Here is a 13,382-nt window from a genome sequence, read left to right on the forward strand (position 1 = left end):
CATGTATAAATTTGCTACTTGCATTTGCAGGTAGCAGATTTACACACGACTAGGAGTTTTTACTGCCCAGTAAGTGTGTGCACATGTAGACATGTGCCCTTACTGTGCAGTAAACTAGGCTACTGTGCAGTGAAGTGTCTCATGTAGACATGCCCAGAATGTATTAAACACCTATTTTTCCATCTTTTTTAATGAGGTTGAAATGTATTCTTTTTTACAAGTTCCTTTCCTTATAACGGATAATAAAACAGCTGTTTGAGAAAGAGAGAGAGAGAGAGAGAGAGGGAGGATTTGCTGCCTGGAAGTAGTATCATTTATTAAAATAATATTAAAATAATATTATAAAATATAAAGTAATGAAAAATATTAAAATAATAAACAAAATTAAGCCTATCTAGGTGGTTTTCTTCACTCTATGACTGATTTTGGGAACCAAAGACTGGATGTTTACTTCACTCATCTAAAGATAGATATTAGACTTAACTAAGGCAAAGATTTCCTATGCTAGAATTTTGTGGGGGGCTTTTAATTACTTTTTCAAGGACAATATGAATCTCACATTTAAATTGCCTGAAAAATTAAACAGAGTTGCCACATATATACAAAATTGTGTTGTGCATATATAAAAATTGTAGTGTCAGTATGTTTACATTTCTTCTCTGGGTTAAACAATCTTAGGAGCATTTACTTCTGGTATGGCCAAAGTGGGGCTGAAAATTAATTCTAGTCATTTTCCTGGTCACAAAGTGGCATTTAAATACCACACTTTATTTTAGGAAAAACACAAATTTAATTAACCACTTACATTTCCCAAAATTTATCATAGTATATTACCACCCGAGTCAAGCCAGTACAGGAAATCAAAAAACCCTCTCAATTACCAGGTCAGACAGGCAAATCAACCTACAAGAAAAAAAAATGAAGTAAAAAGTCAATATTCCTTCTATCCTATTCTCAGACACCCTGGTCAGACAGTCAATATAAAAGCACATAAACTGGAGAGTTATTGCTGGCAGCAGTCCCCTTGATACGAGAATGATAGTCTTTGAGTAAATAGGGAAGTCATCCGTGAGTCCAAAGATGACTGAGAAGGTCAATCTGAGATCTGCATGTTTGACTGCAGACATGACAAATAGATGCTGGAGATCTCAGCTCTCTCCCTTTGTCTCTCTCATCTATCCACTTCCATAATGAGGCGAGTTTGTTCCAAAAGATCAATGGTTTGTTGCACCATCACAGAAACATGGGAGATGATTCAGTGATCGAGTCTCCTGAGGACTGATTTCTTCAGATTCGTCTTCAAGGTGTCCTTGAATCTCTTCTTTTGTCCACCTCTAGAATGGTGGCCAGCAGTGAGTTGGGGTATAGGACCTGTTTTAAGATCCAACTGTCAGGCATCCTTATGACATATCCTGTCCAACAGAGCTGGTGCCATATAAACATGGCTTCAATGCTGGTGATGTTTACTTGAGCCAGAATGTTGGTGATTATCCTTCTGTTCTTCCAATTGATAGGGAGGATTTTCTGAAGACATTGCTGATGGTAACTGTAACAGGGAGACTAGCTCCAGCCCTGTCACGGAGGTTTTGCAGTACTTACCCACCAGGAGTCCACGAGACTTAGGGCAGGGAGATGATGTCACCAAGCGGCAACTCTCAGTGTCTAAAACCTCACACCTGTAAAGAGAAAGAAAGAAGATGAGCCAGAAATGAGTGAAAGAGGGAAACAGCTAAAACCTGTCAGCAGCAAGGTTAGTTCCCCAGAAGGGGACAGAGAGAGATGAAGCAGCTGAGCATGGTTGCTGTAATCTGCATGGAGGCAGAGAATTTACTGAAATACTGAGAGTGGCTAAGACGCCATATGGGTGAAAGTGGAGAAAAAACTTACCTGCAAGAGGTGCGTGAGTTCTCTTCTTAAATAGGAGGCATCATATGACCCAGATATAACAGACTAAAAGCTGGGAGGGATTTATTGAGGATTTGACTTTGAAATGAACTATATAACAGTCAGTATATTTATAGGAGTGACTTTAAGTGCAACCTATTAGGTTCTAAGTAAACCCATTGCAGTGGGAGCCCTGCTATAATAATTACAGATATACGCTAACTACCTTGCCAGCAATTTTTACTAACTATATGCCAGCGATTTTTTTTTTGTTACAATTTCTATACATATTCTCCCATCAAGGTGTGGCAGAAGAGTCTTCAAAGGAGGGCCAGCAGCGTATTTACCAGGTCAGCTAAAAGCTTAAGAAACCCCCTGAACACCTGGCGCAGTAACATTCCAACTTTCAATGTTTCTAATATGTAGTTCAAGTTTCACTCCCATACAACAGGGTAGGGATGACAATAGCCTGGTAGACAAGAAATCTGGTTTGGGTCCTGGTATCATGACTATCAAAGAAACAAATTTCATAGATATCCAAAGACAGCACTGGCAGAGTTCATCTGGTGTTGAATATTGTCATCTATATTTACTTCCTGGGAAAAGCATCTACCCAAGTAGGGGAAATACTCAACATCCTCCAAGGATTGCCCTTCAGTTGTAATATGTGGAGGAGTAGCTGGTTGGTTTGGGGTAGGTTGGTAAAAGTAGCTTTGTTTTTGTGGAGTTGACAGTGAGTCCAAGCATTTCATACGCTTTGCAGAAGTCATCAAGAGTGACCTAGAGCTGTTCAACTGAGTGGGTATACACAATACAATCATCAATGTATTGCGGAGATCAGTAATGGAGGTATTGGTTATCTTGGAGTTGGAACATAGCAGAAGATGTTAAAGAGATTCCTGTCCATGGAATACTGGATGCTGACTCCAGATAGAAGTCTATCAGAAATGAGATGAGGAATAGCTGTGATATAGATAGAAAATAGTGTTGGTGCAATCACACAACCCTGATTGATTCCAGTTCTAATAGTGAAGGATTCCATTTTTGAGCCATTTCTTAGGACAGCTGCTGTCATGTCACTGTGAAAAAGTATGTTAATAGTAACACATTTCGGTGGGTATCCAAATCTCATCAGGATCTTCCATAGGACCTCTCCATTGACTGAATCACAAGACAATCACTCCCCCTCCAATCTCTCAGTTCTAATCCTCAAAGGGAATTTACACAACACCTTTCATACATGAGCCTAAAAACTTCACTTGATAAAGCTACTGGATACAAAAAATCATGGATTCAATATAGACATTCGGTTTATGACACATTACAAACTGCCTGACATCTGATACACTAGCTACCTGCCAGACCTGACCTCTTATACTTTTCTTCCCCCCGCTTCTCCCCTTACCTCCTTTTCTGCCCTTTGTCTTCCTAATTTTCAGCTATTTCCTTTTTCACAGACAGCCTCTTTTCTACTTTGAATTACTGCTACTGTAGAGGCAAGGTTCTCTGAGTAGATGTGATATCTTTTATTAGATCAACTGAGTAGTTGGAAAAAAGTTCTTAGCAAGCTTTCGGGTAGAAGAAAGCTTTTCCCTTCTTCAGGCACAGGAAGTCTCTGAGACTCCAAGGAATGAGAGAAGCTAAAAGTGTGACAGGATGTCAGTGAGAATATAAATAGGTAGAAATTAGGAAAACCAAAGGTAGAGCAGGGAAGGGAGTGGCGGGAAGCAGGGGGGAAAAAAGCCAAAGGTAAGAGATTCTACAGCATGAATGATGCGTGCTCCTGGAGGCTCGGGGATGGACACGGTGACTGCCCTTAGGTGGTAGTGGCGGTGGCAGGGGCATGGTGGTGGCGAGCAAGGAGCTCCTGCAGGCGGCCATAGTGGCGTTGGCAGTGGGGGGGTTGGTGAGCGCCGACCAGCGGTCAGTGACCACCTGCAGACACCGCTGGCTGCATTGGCAGCGGCCAGCGGTGATTAACAACTGCCCCCAGATGCCACCGGTGGTGTTGGTGGTGAAGGGGGTGGTGGAGAGCGGTGACTGCCTGCAGGTGCTACCGGCAGCATCAGTGGTGCTTCTCTCAGGAGGTGCACATGCATCCATGTGCACCCCCTACGTGTTGCCAATGCTCTACAGTAGTAGTAATTCAAGGTAGAAAAGAGGCTGTCTGTGAAAAATTAAATAACTGGAAATTAGGAAGACAAAGGGCAGAAAAATAGGGAAGAGGATGGGAGGGGAGAAAGAAAAGTGTATGAGGTCAGACTCTACTACTGTAGTGTCTCCCTTACTAACCTTTCTCACCTTTGGCTCCTTCCACCCTGCTTTCCCCCCCCACTTCCCTACTCTACCTTTTGTTTCCCTCATTTCTACCTATTTACATTCTCACTTGACATGAACTTCAAACAGAAGCACACAGAATAAAATTGGAGAATACTTGAACAGCAAACCAACTATTCTGTGTATTGTCCTTTAGGAGACTGGATGGAATATCATTGGGAAGTCCCATGGCAGTTGGAAAGGAAGTTGGACAAGAGAGGAGCAGAGAGGGATGCAACCAGCAGGAGTCCTGCAAGAAAAGAGAAAGTTAAGAAGCTAGATTCAGTAGAGATGAACCAAGAGTCAGTGAAAAAACCACAATGGCACTAACAGTGGCAGTAAGAAAGACCAAAAGCTCTTGGAGAAAGAAAATCTTAGAAGCTCCTCCTCTTTCCATCACTCCATTACTGTGGAGAATGTAATAGAAATGCTGGAAAAACCAGTAACTCACCTGAGGGAACAGCTGGGGAGTGAGCGGAGAATACAGCTGCCCTGGTCATGAAGCAAAACAATCCTGAAAACACACTGGCTGCTCCACAGGTGTGCCAACATGTATTTCATGAGCTCCAGCTACCAGAAGTTGTTGTCCTGGTGATGGGAAAGGTGACAGGTCCAGGAAGCACAGAGGCTGGAAACAAAAGCAAGCAGGTGGAATGCTGGAAGTGGGAGAGAGGGGAAGAAGGGCAACCAGAACTGCCCTTTTTTGTTCAAAGGCTTGGAGGAAACTGCTGAAGGGGTGCAGGAGACAGCAGAGACATGGAGAGCACATTGGTTGAGAAAGGTGACAGAAGCCTCTGAGATGTCAGATGACCATGAGTACTGCTGGACAGCAGCTATGAGAGATGGCACCTGTGGACAGTGTTTAGGAAAGAGAAGGTGTGGCAGGGCACTGGTTGTGCCGGCCACTTTAAGGGCCTGGAGCTGGCAGCTACCAGGTGCCTGATGAGGGCAGCCATTTTGGATCTGGGGCTGCCCATATACACAGGACAGTTCTGCTACTGGGGGCCAGGCAACAACTTTGCCTGGCTGGAGGGCTGCTAGTATCATCTGGAGGTAAAGGAGGAGCTGTAGGGGACGGTAAGGAGGCTCCTCGTCCTGGGCATGACCTAAAACTGCACCCTGCTGGGAGTGGGTGGCCTGGTGGGGCTCCTAGTGATGTGGGAGCCCCCAGGAAATGCCAGGCCAGTTACCACCCCGGTGAAAGGCATGTCGGGGCGCCTTAACCCCTAGCCCCCACAACTGGGTGGGTTACCCCTTGTTTGGAGGGCCTGGAGGGTGGATCCCTGGAGAGACAGAAAGGCCACAGACTCAGGCCTGTCTGAACTCTGGAAGAGTTGAAGGGCCAGGGGCCCACTGTGAGGAACACCCAAGAGCTGTGGGCCTGGGGCTCCAACTGGCCTGGAGGTGGGCCAGGGCTAGTGAGCCGCAGGTCCTGGTGCGGGGATCACACCCGAAGGGGAAGTGGTTCAGGGAGCTATGCTGCCTAGTATGAAGGTGGATGGGACTGCCTGAGGAGAGGAATCCAGGTGGGGTTCAATTAGGAGGATTCTGGGGCCCAGTGTGGGGACCAGTGATTAGAGGAACATCTAGATGCCATCAGCGAGGCTTGGGCTGTGGTGTAGGGGAGGAATGGAGCCACAGATAGTGCCCCCTGGCATTGGGGCAGGAAATGGGCAGCCTCCTGCTTGATAAACATCTATTAAATAATTAACAAAAAGGCGGGTGGGCGAGAAAGCGGGCAGTTAGCCCAGAAACAGGTGGGCAGGCCGCAGAGAAAGCGGCCCCAAGAAGCCCCCTGTTACAGAAAGGAACAGGCAATCTGTTCCTTGTTCAGTATGAGGCCACACTTGAGCCAGGTGCCACAGAATTACGGGAGGAGCAAACCTCAGAGTATACCCTGACTGAAAGAAAAGAGGGTCAGAACCAGGCTTGTTCCGGTTCAAGCGCTTAAGTGGATACATTTTATTTTGCATTGGTCTTTAACTCAGTAAAAGACACCTTAAGGGGACGGCCCTCAATTAGGTGGACCACTAGAGCTGAGGAAAAGCCCAGGCCACTAAACACTGACCATTTGGGTTGGGGAGACAAGCTTTGAAACAGTGTATACACCCCAAGCAGGAGGGGTTATGATGACCATTTTGAGGACAGATATTTTATTTGGGTTGTTTCTCTAGAAGAATCACCCCTCCAGGCTGCAGGCAGGCCCTCCCCCATCTGTTTCATTTAACACCGAGTTGTGACCTGGCTGGAGATATTCCTGAGGGAGAGGGGACCTGCTCCCATTGTCTCCGTTTCCACACCTCTGCAGGTCACGTGACTAGTCCCTTCACCTAGGAAGGTGATGTCATTTGGAAGCACTGGGCAGAAGCTAATGGGGCTGTTCCTGATAGGAACTTAGTGATGAGGTCACAACAGGTGTATAAGAGGGTCCCCATGAGGAAGGGGGAGGAGACATTTTTTTGGAACATGAAGCAAGCACATGGCCTCTGGAGCTCTCTCAGACTCCAGATGAATATATGAGTAACTTACCTGAAATTTAGCCAGTAACAGTATTCTAGAAGCTTGTCAAAAGGCTACCAAGCCACTTCTGTTTGCTCAGGGTATTCTTTTGATACTTTTCTGACTTGTACCTCTCTCCAAGCCTACCCTCTCTCCCCAGTAAAGTTATCCGCTATAACAAGCTTTGTGGTACATGCTGGAGAGGGACTGGACACGCCTTTTTATTTCCTTGGCTTGGCTGACTAAGGGAGGCTACTTTCTGTGTTTCAGGTCAAAAAGAAGCACCCCAAGATCTTACACTGGGTCAAGTGCCCTCAAGGTCTACAAAGCCTGTGCACCCCAGAGGGCACAGGGTCAAAGCAATGACCAGACCCTGGGTGGTGGTGGTGGTTACCCCCCAGGCTTGCGGGTGTGCTCCAGGAAGGGGGTTGGTCAGAAGTTGGCACCCCTGGGGTACCCCTGGGGAACTGGCACCCCTGGGGTATGATGGGGCGCAGTGAGGTGGGTGTCTCGGTGCAGGAGCACTCCCTTCTGGCCCGCCACAGTTTCCTTTTGTACTTACTCAGTTTCTGTTTCTTTACTGGAGTCAAACTCTACAAGACTATAGTAACTTGCCAATATGAGGCATGCAAGCAGGGTGTAGAGGAGGGGAGAGCTCTGCAGAAGAACCTTAGCAGCCAGAATTGTCCTACAAGCAGAGGCTTGGAGGAAAACTGTGAAATCAGGCAGCCTCCTCTCTCTCAAAATTGCATAAAGTCATGGCAGGAAATAAATACTGAATAACTACAAACAATGGCTCTCCTGCATTCTGGGGATGTTAGTGCAGGTATGCTAGAGTCACCCGTGGACAGAAAGGGCTGACAGTAAGAATTTATTTTCTCAACTAACAAAATTCTAGCATGACAGTAACTTAAGATCCAATATGGAGCAAAATGAATTTAATGGACCATTTGACCAGTACTAAGACTTTCTAATAACATGTTGTGAACAATTAGGATTTCAAAAATATTTAAAAGAGTATGGGATTCCAAATGATCCTTTTTTCACTATACAAATAATGATGGGGTTTAAGGTATTAGTCAATGCCTTGCTCGAGCCATGAGTTTTTGATTGCTACCAGATAACAGAGAAAACAAAATAAGGAATTTCCACTCTTCATAACTCTCTCATTAAGTTTCCCTAACAGCTTTGCTTATAAACTAGTAGATATTAATAGTGTTGGGAGTAAAAGTTTAGTAGGCACCATCCAGCAGAGGGAGCAGTGTAACTTAAAAAAAAATCACTTTATAAAGTGAAGGCCCTTCCGTATCAGATTAAGTTCCAGAGGGCGGACAATCTGCTGTTCAACTGAGTATCCTGCTTCTGCAAAAATGAGAGAAAAGAAAGAGACGGAGAGTTCTATGCACAAACAGAAGACAAAAATAGTGGGGAATAAAAACAATAAAATGGATGTTCTGAATTTCATATACTGACAGTACTACTATGGTTTGCAATAGTAATACAAATAAAATTTAAATGAGAGAGAATATTGGGGTGAAATCTCATGAAAAGAATCAAGTTTGTTTTACAATGCTGATTTTAATTTAAAAAGAAATAGATGGTATGACTGAAAGATTCAAATACTGTTTTCACTGAAATTATAGATTGCAGAAACATTTAAAATGGGATTTTTTTAAAGTGAAATTTTAAGGAAAGTGTTTTAAAAAAATAAGATGCTTATCTAAAAGGAATGTGTATATTGTACTTTAGTACAACTCCTTTTCTGTTAAAAAAAGCAATGCAAAAAAATTATAAACCTACAATTAAAGTTTTGATGATTCCAGGTTAGATTAAACTAATATTTAAAAAAGAGACTGGTTTTCCATTATTTTTCCCCTCACGGTATAATTGCAGGGTAGAATTAAGGTTACTTGGGAGCCTTGGTTGTGTACTTTCATAGGAACATGAATATGCTTTGATTTCTCTTATTTTTAATCTTCAAATTGAATTTTCAGATTTTATACTGTTTGATTTGGGGATAATTGCAACATTCTTGTGATGGCTTTTAACCTTAAATTACTAATATATATTTTCAATCTTAACTCCAACCCAACGAGTTTTTTTTGTTCAAATTTTTTTTCAGTGTCCAGAATGATAAAAATCTCACCATAGTTGCTCTTGATCTTTATGTGATTATTATGTACTCTGGTCTAATTGTGTTCAGATACTTGTGGTTTAAAAAGAAAAGTTCCTCAAATGCTTCATTTGCAAGAAATAGTCATACCACTGTGAGAGAGCACTTCATATATTAAATTCTAAAAATACAGGAACTACAATAATTAGAGAAATATACACTGAAATAAACAGTATAAGTCATTACCACATTAAAAACAGAATGCATTGCCTTAGTGTGGTTACAGCACAAGACTAGGAGTCACATTCCATTCCTACCTCTCCCATTGTCCAAATCATTGACCTTGGGTAATTCACAGCCTCTATAACAGAGCTTCCCCTCTCTGTGGAATGAATACTTTCTTCAGAGTAGTGCTATGTGCTTTCATGTTTATAATAGTTCCTTGGCCTTCTGATGGACAGCACTAATGAAATAAAATAAAAATGAATGTTCCAGTCAGAAACACTGAATAGATATAGGCCAAGAAGCAATTTTATTCAATTTTGGCATGTTTTATAGACTTTACTAGGATCTAAATAACAAGACAACTTAGAAGAAAACTAATTTAGTACTTTGCAGATACATATGTTGAAAGTTCTTTTCATGAACATGCAATAAGATTAGTTGCTGGAACAAAACATCTTAAGTCACAGAATGGAAAAGTTGGCCAAATACAGCAGGTTTTGTGCTTTTATTTTATATTTTATTTTACTGCTTGATCATAAGCCATTTAGAACTTCAGGGGCAGGTACCAGTCAAAAATTAGATCCAACCTTAGAAATCCACAGTACTTATGCAGTCTAGATCACTCATGCGACTAGGCTGTGATAGTATAGCAATGACAACCATCTAGTTTAGAGGAATAAAAAAAAGTGGAATCTGAGTTGCTGCTATCACTGCCTTTATATGGAAGTAACAATGCAGGCTGAAAATGGAGGCTTCAAACCCATGAACAATGTGTGCTCCTGGCAGCTGGGAGGGTATGGTGGCGCTGATGGTGGCGGGAGCACGGTGGCGGTAAATGGAGAGCTCCCACAGATGCTTCTGGTGGGGAGGAGTGGGGTGGTGAGCACCCACCAGGGGTTGGTGATCGCTGATCACCTGCAGCTGGTGGTGTCAGCGGCAAGGGGCAAGGGTGGCGAGCGGCAACTGCCTGCAGGCACCGCCGACAGTGTCGGCGGCACCTTTTCATAGAGGGTGCACCCACGTGCATCCCCTATGCGGCGCCAATGCTCAAACCCACAGCCTTGTCCCTTGTGCATTCATATACATCAGAATAAAATACGTCCAATGCTAGTGTAAAGGATTCCTTTTTGATTTAGGATATAAAATATCTCGGTGCACTTTGACACCAGCCTGCACATCTATGTTTGGGGTTTGAACCAGCCGCAGCAGTATCAAGCTGGCTGCATCAGTGCTAAAAACAAGTAATCCCTCATAAACCTCCACTGTTGGCAGAGGCCAAGGTTGGGTATTACAAGCCAGCAATTCCATTTATCTACATCAGCAACTGTATTTACTCAAATCCAAGACGAGAATTTCTACTCAAACAATATAGGCTCAGGCGGAAGCCTGAGCTGAGCTGCTGCCTGCACCAGGCCAAAATGGCTTGTTTGGAGGGGAAAGGGGCATTTGACTGGTGGGGAGTGCAGGGGAAACCATGGGATGTGGGGAGGGGAACATGCAGCCTGCCTTCCCCACCTCTTGCCTCCCCCCTGGCCTGGCCAGGAGCTGCTGTCACTTTACTCTGACGAGGCTGGGCTGGAGCCTGGTCAGAGCCTCCACTGCTGCTGACTTCCCCAAGCCAAAGGAGAGGTGCAGCAGAAGGTAAGGAAGGGGGCTGGGCAGGGAGTGGTGAGGCAAACACAGGCACAAGGGCTAGGGAATGGAGGGGGCAGATTGCAGGGGAGAGCAGAGGTGGGGGAAGCATGGATTGGGAGGGCAGACATAGGCACAAGGGCAACGGCAAGGGGCAGGCAGGAGACAAGTACAAGCACAGGGGAGATACATGGCAGGGGGCAGGTATGGTGGGGACAGGCACAAGCATGGTGGGCAAGGGGCAAGGGGCAGGAGAACCAGGGGAGGTCTGTGGGGTCTGGCCCCACTACTTTTTTTCCCACCATAACAGTGGGGGGTTGAATTTAAGATGACCTTCCATTAATCAGATTCTATACGCAGAATATTATAATTTTCCATGCATAGCATTTTACTATTGGGGAGGGTTGTTTTAGAGTCACAATTGTCACGGATTTAGATAAATAAGGTAATTACTGATACTTAAGCCATTGATATGATTTCCCCTAAATATGGCTTGATTTATAGGTTTAATGAAGAAAGGCGCACAAAAAAAATTGAAGTCTGAAGACGCAATATATTGTAGCATATTATATAAAGATTATGGAATCTTATATGAATTATATTAATTTGTAAAATTTGAAACACACAAGAAGGAAGAATTAAGGCTGTGTCTGCTTTACAAAATTCTGTTGGTATAACTGTCAGCTAGGACAGTGAAAAAAAATGACACATCTATGTTGGTAAAATCCCTGGTGTAGAGACAGCTTTCTAATACAGGATTTTGGTGTATGGTGCATTTCCACTAGGGGGCTCTGTCAACATGCAGGATTGGTAGTGCACACAAGAACTAAAATTAATCTTTAAATACCATATTTACTTGAATGCTTCATTTCTGTCTATCTAGGGATTTCTCTCTATTGAGGGTTTTATATAGTGCCCATCACACTGGTATCTAAATATTTCCTTTACTTTAACTATGCATTATCACTGGCTGTTTGAGTGAATTATCTCATTATTGCTGCAAAAGTGATATTATGCTGCATCCTGGCAGCACACTAGAAACACATATTAAAAAGACAATACCCTATTAGCTGCTTAAATTCCAACAGATTTTTTTTTAGTGTAATAATAGTACTTTTAAAACCTATATTCTTCAAGAATGTCAGTTTAGTTGCCACCAAGGTACAAAGTCTTTAAGTTTTGATAAGCATCTAGGATGCACAGTGACTATTAAGTTTCTATGAAACATAAATCTCTCTAGTGTCAAATGTTTTCAACATAAAGCTCTTAGGCACAAAAATAGTTTCTTATCTGGAAGTAAAAATTCATATCAACCTGTTTTGCAAAATACAATCTAGGAAAAACAGACTCTTGTGAACAGGAAGGAGAAAAAAGAGAAATATTTTTCATCCATAGGTCATTGTGGATGCAGCAAACTGGTACATATTTAACTGTCCTGTTTCTATGAAACTCCTTAAAGTCTATTGTGCCTACTGAACATATAAAAATGTACTTGTAAAACAACTTTGACCATGTGCCTGATCTCCATTAGAGAAATGTGAATGCCCATTATGGCAATCATAGAGTTTAAAAAACCCCAACATTTTAGATTCCCCACTTTTTATAATTCATCATACTATTTTTTTCTTTTGTATGTGAACACTATACTGCAGAGGGACTTAGGGTATATCAACACGGCATCCTGCAGTGTAGTATGGAGATACCAGAATTCACTGTAAACTAACTCAGGTAACATCAGCTGTCTAGATATAGTAACACAGAACTCCTTATGGGCTACTTTACCCTGAATTTAGTCTCCAATTTCCCCACAACAAAACTCCTGCTCAGTTGCCATGTAATCTTGTAGAAATGCAGGGAGTGGTGAGGCAGACACAGGCACAAGGGCTAGGGAATGGAGGGGGCAGATTGCAAGGGAGAGCAGAGGTGGGGGAAGCATGGATTGGGAGGGCAGGCATAGGCACAAGGGCAATGGCAAGGGGCAGGCAGGAGAGAAGTACCAGCACAGCCCATGAGTGTAGGAGGGCTATTAGGAAGGCCAAGGCAGAGATGGAACTCAGGCTAGCGTCCAGGATTAAGGACAACAAAAAGTCCTTTTTCAAGTACATTGGAAGCAAGAAGAGGGCACCAGGCAATGTAGGGCCCCTGCAAGATGCAAACAGTAATCTTGTGGCTACGCCAGACAAGAAAGCTGATATTTTTAACAGTTTCTTTGCCTCTGTTTTCTTGAACAGGGACAGGGATATCCCACCTACCAGAGGTAGGGACAATCTTGGGGATAGCTCTGTCAGGCCTTCAGTCAGCGCAGATGTAGTTAGGGATCTTCTGGAAGGGCTAGACATTTTTAAATCTGCAGGTCCAGATGCCCTCCACCCAAGGGTGTTGAGGGAGCTGGCAGGGGTCATCAAAGAGCCCTTGGCCCGGTTGTGTGAGCATTCGTGGTCATCTGATCAGGTGCCAAGGGATTGGAAACTGGCTAATGTGGCCCCAATTTTCAAGAAGGGGAGGGAGGAGGACCCAAGTAATTATAGGCCTGTAAGCCTCACCTCGGTGCTCAAGAAGATCTTGGAGAGAATCTCAAGGAGCACATCTGTGGGGGGCCAGGACTGGAGATCATGCTCAGGGGCAATCAGCATGGGTTCATCAAAGGCAGGTCCTGCCTGACCAACCTGATTGCCTTTTATGACCAAGTAACTAAATCCTTGGATGATAGTGT

At 43.6% G+C, this 13,382-nt stretch overlaps 1 long non-coding RNA gene across 5 annotated transcripts in view; it reads right to left on the minus strand.

Moving 5' to 3' along the window:
- Nucleotides 1-404: 404 nt before the first annotated feature.
- Nucleotides 405-13,382, minus strand: part of LOC102376747 — a 52,152-nt gene continuing 39,174 nt past the window's right edge. For 4 of the 5 annotated variants that reach the window (XR_003094943.1, XR_003094942.1, XR_001358353.2 and 1 more), the window contains 2 exons: nt 9,130-9,275; nt 405-1,676 (listed from right to left, as the gene is read on the minus strand). This is a non-coding gene — a long non-coding RNA (uncharacterized LOC102376747). Of the gene's footprint in view, nt 1,677-4,651; nt 4,829-9,129; nt 9,276-13,382 lie in introns of all 5 variants that reach the window. The other variant, XR_003094944.1, reaches the window with a different exon arrangement.

The sequence above is a fragment of the Alligator sinensis genome, unplaced genomic scaffold (assembly GCF_000455745.1).
Source record: "Alligator sinensis unplaced genomic scaffold, ASM45574v1 scaffold147_1, whole genome shotgun sequence".
Lineage (NCBI taxonomy): Eukaryota > Metazoa > Chordata > Crocodylia > Alligatoridae > Alligator > Alligator sinensis.